The following is an 11,398-nucleotide window of genomic DNA, read 5'->3' on the forward strand; positions in this document are numbered from 1 at the left end:
TACATGTGTACATTAATATAATTGTAAATTACTAATATTGAATAACAATCCGATTTTCTTTTCGTATGTGCTTCCATGTTGGTATATACATATATGTATCTATGTACATATCCCAAGTTCGATCCCTGTCAGTCACAGGTGTGTTTTTTAATATGCTCGGCATGGCCAGGTGTGTTAAGGCGTTCGACTCGTAATCTGAGGGTCGCGGGTTCGCATTCCCGTAGCACCAAATATGCTTGCCTTTTCGGCCGTGGGGGCGTTTTAATATTACGGTCAATCCCACTATTCGTTGGTAAACGAGTAGCCCAAGAGATGACAGTGGGTAGTGATGACTAGCTGCCTTCCCTCTAGTCTTACACTGCTAAATTAGGGACGGCTAGCACAGATAGCCCTCGAGTAGCTTTGCGCGAAATTCAAAAACAAAACAAAACAAAACAAAACGTTTTATTAATTTATTATAGTCAGGCTATTCAGTTAAAGTTTTTAATTTTTCAAACTTGCACGACATTATAGCAAAATTTCAAGGTTGGGAATTATTACAGCTTCTCAGTTATAAAGCGGATTAGACTCTCTTAGCACTTCTTCCGATAGCTTCGTCATTTTTTCAATTGAAGAACAAATACTGTATTGTTTTTTTTGTAAGTGCTTTTTGATTTCTTATGTGCAATACTATTCATTATCCTCGACTAAATCGATATAAAGAACGAACATAAATGTAATAGAATTCTAACTAAGCCACAGCTTGTATAACAACTACTTTTATTGTTTTAATTAATTTAAAACACCTGTTCGTGCAACAGCTTCTATCTCCCCCAAAAAATCATCTTTCAACGTGTATATTAAGCAGTGTTATAAAAACTATTTATCATTCAGACATCATATGTCATGTAAGCATTATATAACTTGTTTCTCACATTTTAAGAAATGCAATTATTACACCCGTGGTTAGTGAGGTACATTAAATTTTTGATAACGAGACATTCGAATCTGATGGTGTGAATATCTCCAAATATATCGAATGTCGGTGATGATCAAATGGAAGGCAAAGTAGAAGTACTGTTAGGTATTATAATTTATCTCGGACAAATCTCCGTTATATTATGTTACGCAAATTATGTATGTTACGCGTCTGTTTTTTTTTTTTTTTTAATTTCGCACAAAGCTTGTTTTGTTTTTGTTTTTTGGAATTTTGGAAATTAAAAAACCGTCAGTTTTTCAATAACAGTACAACTTTTAATTTATAAAAAAACAAAAACACTTAAAGTTCGTATCAGTAAATCTTATGAAAATGTATGATGTAATAGCTTGCGTCCTACTGTGTAAGTCCGTATACATATCACAGTACTACTGGGAGGCTCACTCACTCTTTAATACATCAGAAACCTTTTGACGTATTAACTATTACTACTGTTTGACGAGAGGCCTCTTCAACGCCTGAGACGGCACATGTAATGTGACTAAGATAAAACATTTGCTTTCAATTATGCGTTCTTATAATAACCATAACATGAAAAGTACTGAAATTTTAATATATTAACTGGAAATAACCAGTCTCAGGATATAAGAAATTATATGAACTGATTTCGCAGTTTTGTTAAACTGAAATAAGTTTTCCATAACTTAAAATTTATTATTTTAACTTGCTATTTTCATTTTTCATATAAAAGTTTGTTCTACTGTTACAATGTCCACTACTATACAAACACCGATGTCTAGAGATAAACGTTGTCAAACAGCATGTTTACAAGTGTTTGTGTGTATGTTTAATATATATTTGTATATTAGTTCCAAGAAAACATTATTTTGGTTTCACAAAAATTAACGTTTCACACAACTATTATAAGTATCTGCTATTTTTAAAACAAAATTTTTAAGCTATTAAACTTTCTGAATAAAGTCTTATATTTTTATAAATATTTTAATTCCACTATATGTCGACTTTGTCATGTTTTCAGTTTTAAAGTACCAGGGTACCTGTTTCAATAAAGATAATTCAGTATGTGAAAACGTTAAAATACCCTGTAGTAACATAAAATTAATTACTAAACCAATCTCGGTTCTCGACTGCCTGTGATTGGTTGGTAGCAATAAGGTTATACAAACAATGTATTTTATTGGCTGATTCACTGTGATAATTACCTGCTCCTAATATTATTGTATATGCATTTTTGTCATTCAACGAAATGAAAACCACACAATACATAAATGAAGTTTACACTTTAATTTAATTGTCTGTTTAACAGTCATGCCTTTAAAATAATCAAACCATTGAATATTATGGTAAAAATCAAGCACTTTTCTGTGGCATATAAAATGGAAGCTAAATCAAACCTAGTTTAAAAATATCAGAACAGGGTAAACAGATATTACAAATATATTTCTTTATCAATCATGTTGCCTATAAAACAAAAATCTGATAAAACTCAAGATAACAGTAAAAATCAGAGGAACCATTCCATGAGTTGATAACAGATGTAAGAATGGAACAATCGGTTTAGTAGACCAGGGCATCCAACAAATTTCACAAATGATTTAAAATTACTTCTACAAAACAACAACAAAAATGTCCATAAGTTTCTTAGTCCACAGTCAGTATCACATATCAAGACATAAATGTTTCAGCTCAATGTTTATAAAAAAGGTTCTATTATTGAGTATCGTGTATTATAAACTTATACACCTTGTTTCCTTTTCTGTAGGCCCAGCATGGCCAAGTGGGTTAAGGCGTTTGACTCGTAATGTGAGGGTCGCGGATTCGAATCCCGGTCGTACCAAACATTTTCGCCCTTTCATCCCTGGGGGCGTTATAATGGCACGGTCAATCCCACTACTCGTTGGTAAAAAGAGTAGCCCAAGAATTGGCGGTGAGGGGTGATGACTAGCTGCCTTCCTTCTTGTCTTACACTGCTAAATTAGGGACGGCTAGTGCAGATAGCCCTCGATAATATGGATTTTTATGTTAAAATTAGAAAGTACTTCCATTTAGCTGAAAAATTCTGAAATTTCATTTCCATGACCTCTTAAAATCTCCTAACAAAATATTAAATGTTTTTATCAGTAAAACATTATATTTTATCTGTTATTTTCTCCACTGTAACTTTATATGAGGTTGTCCCATTTGACTGACCTTGTGACCACCAAATAAAAAAATCAATATATACTTATATTACATTTTTCTTTCTAGAATAACTTCAGATTGTAACATGAAACATTTCTTTATTCTAAATATCTTGAAATGTACAACAGTATATATCTGTTTATACTTATAGTTTTATTGTTCTTTGAATCATATTTAACTGATATTCTCACCATAAAATTTGTAATTTACTTGGTAAATGTGAAGATCAAATTACCCAACTGAATCACATAAGACTACTTATGAGTTGCTTGCAAGCATACCTCATATAAACTTATTATTCCTTATTTTATGTAATCTAACCTAAAACGGTTATAATGGAATAAAGTTTGAATTTCCAGTGAAAATAGACAATTTTCAATACAGAAAACAATTTATCTCATTTGATAGATTAAAACCTTTGCTTGCTATTGAATATAAAAATATAGTATTAAACACAGAGAAAATTAACAGCAACTCTGAAAAACAGGATTTGATGGGTCAGTGTGAATGTGGGGTATGATTTTCTATTTTGTAGCACTGTAACTAAATAGAATTTGCCTGAACACTGTTAATATCATAAGCAATTTATTTCAAATTTAATATTTCTTGGAGGGATTGTAAATACATTGGAGAATAAGGATGTCAAGAAGAAAAGTCACAATTCTCGTACTAATGTTGCCTTGTAAAATTAAGGACTAAAACCTGATGTGTTACTAAAGTTTGGATTATTAACTATGTTTCTATGACAAACTTATTCATATACCACGATAAGAAAGTAGTTCAATTAAATTTAAAATGTAACTCACTAAAACACCATAACATTCACAGAAAAAAATTAAACAAGGGTGGAAATATATACAACAGAAAAGTCAAAGGTCTCTTTCCTAGTATTTAGTCAGGAACTTAATAATAAATTATAATACAAGCAAGTCCTGATATCTGACTTTGGATCTGACTATTCAATAAACACACCTGATAGCCACACATACTTAACATCTTGAAACGGAGATCTCAAATGATGAAAATTACATAGAAAGAAAATGATTACTTAATAGACACACTTAACAGTAATACATCTTATGCTGTGTTTAAAATATATTTCTCTGAAACTGACTACTTTTATATCTAGCTCTGAAATATAATGAGTAATTTTACTTGACATTGAGGTTAGTCTTGTAAAAATCTTTGACAATTTAAAACAAGACATTTCTTTCTCTTCAAAGCTCATACAAATGCAAAAATGACAGCATTTGAAAAATATGAAATGCAAAAGGAAAAAAAAACTGTAGGTGCCCAAAACCCTTTAATTGTCTCTCAACTACAGAATTAGCATACAATTTCAAGAAGTAAGGTCATTCTAAAGCTTTGAAAAAAAAAATCTTCAGAAAATTATGTGGATGTCTTAAGAATATTAAATGGAGAAATGTATCCTGTATTAATTTATAATATGTGTTTGTTTGTTTAGAATTAGGCACAAAGCAACACAATAGGCTATCTGTGCTCTGCCCACCATGGATATTGAAACCTGGTATTTAGCAGTGTGATTCTGCAGACATACCGCTGTTCCATTGGGAGACATGTTTGTGAATTTGTTTACTTGTCCACATACCTTTCCCACAGTTTTGAAGATGGCGAAACAAAATGTTTTGAGGAGATTCTGGTTAATTCAAGTAGGGTCATTATCTATATAGTATAGCCACCCCACCTCCATCACTAAAAAGAAGGTAAAATGCACTACAAGGTTAAATCAAATATAATAGTGATCTAGGAGCAGGTGTTTTAGGGGTCTTCAACCTAAATCTGGCATTGAATTTTGTGTTCCTAGTCCCCTCATTGATTTATATGACCCTCACAAGTTAAAGGTGCAAAATGTGGGGTATGTACTGAAGGATCATGGGTGGATGTTCTAACAATATTTTTTCATGGGTTTAATCTCTTCTTCAAGTACGATATAAATACATCTGGAGATAATGGAAGAATTTCTGGTATACTGGAGTATCTACAAATCATGAGAGGACTTTAGAGCACAACAGTACAGATCAGATATTCTATGCTTGTTCTAAACCTAAGCTGAACTCACTTTATGGATCTGTTGAATTATTCCTGTAGATAATCTGTTAAAAATGATTCTTCAACAGGACAACTGTTTTTGAACATTAAGTGCAACTTTTTTTAATTCACTCTAAGGTTCATTTTCTACAATCTTCACAATTTGCTTAAGAACAAGTTTTATCAGAATGATTAAATTTTGATTTTAAAATCTACCTTAGTGTTTATTTTTAATTATAAGGTCTATGTTTGCATATTAATATTGGTATTTTAGTATTAAAACACAGTTGTCAGTGCTAATAAAACCAAGGCTAGCTCACTCTAGTTACTGCAAAAAACAAGGTTCTCTTGAGTATCAAACATTTTGTTTTTTATACAAAAATATATGTAAGTGAAATAATTTCAATGCAAAAACAAGTAATTATGGAAATGTTTAATATTTGCATAAATGTTGTTGTTTCTTTATATTAAGTTACAGAAATAAGCACTACAAATACTGCAGAATAATTTTTACAAATAACATTACAACTAAGTGCAAGCTTGTTACATATATATACCTATGTGTATTATAAATAAACTGATTTTAACTCTGTTATAGACAAGTATAATATATTAATATCAGATTAAGTGAAGAAGGTCTTTTGACTTTCAAGAACAAAATTAATGCAACATCATAATTATATAACTATCATAAGCATATTTGTATATATCATCTTGCATATTTAAATTTCTAGTAATTTTTGTTAAACATGTTTTATTTGGGGGTCATTTGCATCAGTGATCATCAGATTTATTGAGTAATGACAGGTAATCTCCGATATTTTGACAAAAGACTACTAAAAAACTTGCATTTAATGTTGGATGGTAGATCTATTATAGTTTCATATTTATCATATCATGATACATACGCCACACTAAGACAAATACACTGAAACACACAAAATCTGTACTACATCTCTAATTAATTGACGTAAAAGAAATATTTGCCAAACAACACAAACATTTTAACAAAAGCACATTTGTGATAAATAATAAGTCATTTACTTGAATTTAACACAGTTCAACCATCCCATCCAAAGACAAAAACATTTAAAATGTTAAATTTACAACACTAAAGATGAAACTAACAATTCCTTTCACAGGTTTTCTCTACACTTTCTGCAAGTTGACCTCCTCATAATGTCAGCATATGTACAAAGACATATTCATTCCACCCCACCCCACATCAATGACATTTTAATCAGCTGACATAAATTTTATTTTTTGTGAAGGTTCACTCAACCATTTTCTACACTGCCAGAAAACCCAAAATATCTCCACAATACTAAACTACAGAGCATTAAAAGCCTTCAAATTTGAGGTGCAAGAATTTCATTTTAATGTAAGGATTTTCCAATTTGTTTAAATGCACTGAAATTGTATTGGTGACAAATAAGTGACTATTCGCACATACTATTCTCATTCAGTGCTGCCCTCTTTATACTTCCCACTATCTTCAAGACTTTAATCTAAGCTCATGTTTATACATGGAATTGCTGGATACTAATAAGTACATGAAAATCCTCCACTATATGAAGTGTGACTCATTAATAGCACAGCTCACTCCCTCTGTGTTCAACCATCATTGTGAAAGCAAGAAATTATGCACTAAAGAGAAGTGTAAAAGGAAGTATCTATCAGAAATACATTTCAGTCCATGAAAATGTTGAATGTTAAATTCTATTTACATACAACTATAATCCAGCACTGAAACAGTGAAGGGATCACAAAAGTAAAATTTACTTCAAGAAGCACTCAAAATGAACCAATAGCATGGGACATTGTATACAATGGAACAGTATAGAGACAAACAGTATCAATATTCTTTTGAAGTAGTTAAAAAGGTTTGGATATACTTACGTATAGATCCTCATTTTAGTCAGGGCCATTTCTAAAATAACATCACTTTTGCAGGATGTGACATGGATGTGACTCTTTAACCAGGCTCTGTAAAAGAAAAAAATGTTTCACTCTTTAAATTTTGGAAAAATGCAGCTTCAGTGAAAGCATCATTCACACATTGTTTCTTTAAAGACAAAGGAAAACCAAGAAGAATAATTATAACTCATTACATAGTCAGTGTAATCCATTAAGACAACACAGTAACAAAAAAGTTTGATGAAAGTGAAAAGATGTCCACTATATAATTAGTTGTGAACAAAGATGAGAACAGTTATGTCTAATCAATCCCTAGTAAACTCTAACTTTTGAAAGTGTCTACAATTTTCAACTTAGAATTAAAATTTAGAAGAATTACTCTAAATTCTAATGAATTTTTTTCTGTAAATTTATGGACAACATTTAGAAACACCTCCTTTGAAAACTAATTTTACAAATTAATTTCCAATACCATATATTTTTTTTCTCTTATACTCCTAGCATTTCAACAGTAACAATCAAGTCTATCCTTTTCTACTGATTCTGTACTAACTTCCCATGGAACATTTTTCATTTCCTCTTATTCTTTGTGTTTAGTTTTTTCTGGCCCTCACCACTGTTTAGTTTTAGTTTAAAACCTCCTTTATAGCTGAGTTAATAGTCTTAGAAAACAAGCCAGCTGCTACAGTATTTAAAAATAAACCTCCCATTCCAAAACGCACCCTTCCTCCTCTGAACTAGTCGATATAAGTCCAGTCAGTCTACTCATCCTTACAGTTTACCTAAACCTAACATTTAACCCTAGTGACCTACTTATAAGTTCATTTACACAGATTATTCTATACATATATCTTGTCAATAAATCACCCACAAATTTCACATACTTCTCTGATCCTTTTATTTTCATTCTTTCCAACATTTCACGTGCAGAAGGCAAATTCTGAAATTTGTTTGTCAATATAATAGGCTCATTACAACTAAATTCATTATTTTACTCTAATACTAATAGCACTCTTTCTACCTTCCTGAAAGTCACTGTCATCTGATATATCCCTTACATATAAATAAATTATGCTCCCTCAGAATACTGCTTCCATTTCCCATGATCTACAATTCTTTTCATTGTCTCCAACTTATCCAATATAAAAATTCTACAAAAAAATCGTACAGCTTCGTCAGAAGTTTTCTCAAGTACAAGTACGTAGCAGCCGGCATGTCTATATGCTCAAAATACTTCGCCTGTACTCTTGAGCGGCTAAAATAGGATTTACCGAACTTTATAGCGTCTTTATGGATGAAAGAACACACACTAGAAAGGATAAAAGAGAATGTTAAATGACGGGGAGATTCGAACTTTGTTAATATCTATCCAATTTTTTCTTATAATGTCTTGCAGGAAAACACTCATTATAAAAGAATAACATATATATATATGTATTGTTACTTACGGCTGTGATTGGACATCTACTTGGTAGAATTCAACCAATAAAATTATACTATAAGAGTATCTTAGCGACGTTAATGTTTGGAAAATAATTTCAGAAATTTAGTCAAGTACTAAGAAGCTTGTTCGTTTTGTTTGTTTTTTGGAATTTCGCAACAAAGCTACTCGAGAGCTATCTGTGCTAGCCGTCCCTAATTTAGCAGTGTAAGACCAGAGGGAAGGCAGCTAGTCATCACCACCCACCGCCAACTCTTGGGCTACTCTTTTACTAACGAATAGTAGGATTGACCGTCACATTATACGCCCCCACGGCTGGGAGGGCGAGCATGTTCAACGCGACGCGAGCGCGAACCCGTGACCCTCGGATTACGAGGTCGCACGCCGTACGCACTTGGCCATGCCGGGCCACTAAGAAGCCTCCCAAATCTTGATATTTCATCTTATAAAGAGACAAGTAAGATATTATGACAGAATTATCATTAAGAAGGATTTTTTGCTTAATTATATTTGCTGTCAAAACCGAAACTCAAATGTATGAAAATATATTTAATCTTTTAAAATGTGAAAACATATACTATTATAACCAGAAACGAAATAGTAAGCAGTTCCTTGTACACCACTTGTTTCCAACCGAAAACTCAGTTACTGCTTCTGTTAATTTCGTTTGAGGGGCTAAAGCGGTACGATTGTATCTGTAGGAGAAAAAATCATAGTGTAAAACTTATACAGGTGATATTTTAATGGTTATGTTGGTACTTCTTACAGTTTTATTTAATTTTTATTCAGTTTATTTAGACCACAACACATCATTAACTGTCCTTGTGGATACACGTTTAGGAAAATCATGGACGTAAGTTATGAATAAGGATATACTTTGGTTTTCATTCTTTCATCTTTTCATGTAAAATTTGAGGGACATAATCTGTTTTGTAGAGATATGTCTTTACAGTAATTAAATGAGTAAACTCTAGATAAACAAGAAATGCATTTGGAATCTTCCTAACGTTAAAACTTTTACTGAAACGAAGTGTTTTTTGCTAGTTTATTTTAAGTATATTTTACACGAGACAGTAGTTAAAAGCCGACTACAAATTTGAATTTCCTTAAACAGAGACATAAAGCAACTTGGAATAAAATGGAAAGAATATACGGCTGTAATATGCTAAGCTAAGCAATATATGCAATGATATTTTATGAATTTCAGTTAGAAGAAAATATTACAAGAAACACCTGCCTAATTACATCATGACATAAAAGATCACAAGTTACGTAAAATTTCTCCGGTCTTACAAATTACTATACGTGATAGTAATGCTGGGTGTTGTTTAATGTCGAGTGTTGGGGGTCACTGACTGATGGTCCCATGTTCGAGGTAATGTATCGCTGAGCACGTTACATGCTTTTAACTGTAGGGTGTTTTAACTACCTTAATCAGTGTCGTTATTCAGTTAAGAATAGTTACTTAAGAGTGGTAACTACTGCTGATAGTTGTCCGTATCTATTTAACAGTTGTAAATAAAGAGCAGCTCTGTCTAAAACTTAGGAAGGATTTGAAATTGATTTTGTACTTTCTGTTGTATAATGTGCCATTTCTTCAGCTTTTGTTTTGGAGACATTACTTCGGATGCTTTAACAGCTGTCTGCTAAGAAAAGTTTTATTATTATTCTCACAACCATCGCCAGTATCTCGTGTTGTATGGACAGTACTTCGAGCACTTCCACGCCTGTTTCTCTTCACTTATTATAGACGTTAAGGCTGTCTGTGTTATTTTATTGTTTTGTCACCATGTTTGTTTATCAGCATCCTTTTTTCTTTTCGTTGCATCAAGTTTCAGAATTAATTTACGTATTTTTGCCATAAGCATAAACGAAATATTAAGATAAACATTAATAAGTACATTATGGGAAATACCATATGTCAAACTCTTGGTTACTATTTTACTAATGAATAGAGGGTCGAACGCCCTCACCACCTGGCCATTCCTACATTATAAGTTTTGTTGGACTAAGTTGTTAACGGAGTTTCTTTCCGGTAATCACAAAATGAAGTCAGCTGTAAATTTGAATTGAACGTAAATTATATTCATAAATTTCATTTTCGCTAAAATAATATTAACATTTTAATAACTGTGGTTCTGTTTTTCATACTTACCGAAGCAACCTTAAACTCTAAAAATGTGTTTTTCTTACAACAAAGCCACATCGGGTTATCTGTTGAGTCCACCGGGTAGATTTGAGAACCTTCTTTTGGTGTTGTAGGTGCTTCCTGCTGCACCCAGTAGACTGTAGAAATGGCACATCATTATTTATTTATAACAAAGACAGATTAATACTTACATTAAATGTTGCTTTGAAAAGTATTAAGAACTTTGAATATTCTTTCACTAACAAATAGTGGGATTCAGCGTCCATTGTAACGCCCTCACCGCTTAAAGAACGAGCTTCGTGGTGGTGAGATTCGAACTCGCGATTCTCAGATTACGACTGGTGTCTTAACCACATGGCCAAACCGGGCCGATTTACCATGAATCTGCGACAAGAATAAAACATGCAAACCGTTTTCTCACCTAAACATAAACAATCTATAATAAATACATATTATGGCCATACGTACACACATCATACAATCCATGTATAAACTATTTATTAGGGCCGCATGCAGCCAAGCGTGTTAAGGCATGCAACTCGTAATCTGAGGGTCGCGGGTTCCCATCCCCGTCGCGCCAGACATGCTCGCCCTTTCAGCCGTGGAAGCGTTACAATGTAACAGTCAATCCCACTATTCGTTGGTAAAGAGTAGCCCAAGAGTTATGGTAGGTAATGACTAACTGCCTTCCCTCTAGTCTTACATCGCTAAATTAAGGACGGCT

The 11,398-nt window shown here is 32.5% G+C and overlaps 1 protein-coding gene across 8 annotated transcripts in view; it reads left to right on the top strand.

The window, feature by feature from the left end:
• Positions 1-3,063, top strand: part of LOC143231973 (uncharacterized) — a 41,351-nt gene extending 38,288 nt beyond the window's left edge. For all 8 annotated transcript variants that reach the window (XM_076466902.1, XM_076466895.1, XM_076466893.1 and 5 more), the window contains one exon: positions 2,700-3,063. The gene's annotated coding sequence lies outside the window, so the exon portion shown is untranslated. The remainder of the gene's footprint in view (positions 1-2,699) is intronic.
• The last annotated feature ends 8,335 nt before the right edge of the window (positions 3,064-11,398 follow it).

This window comes from Tachypleus tridentatus, chromosome 11 (assembly GCF_004210375.1).
Source record: "Tachypleus tridentatus isolate NWPU-2018 chromosome 11, ASM421037v1, whole genome shotgun sequence".
In the NCBI taxonomy this organism is placed as follows: domain Eukaryota; kingdom Metazoa; phylum Arthropoda; class Merostomata; order Xiphosura; family Limulidae; genus Tachypleus; species Tachypleus tridentatus.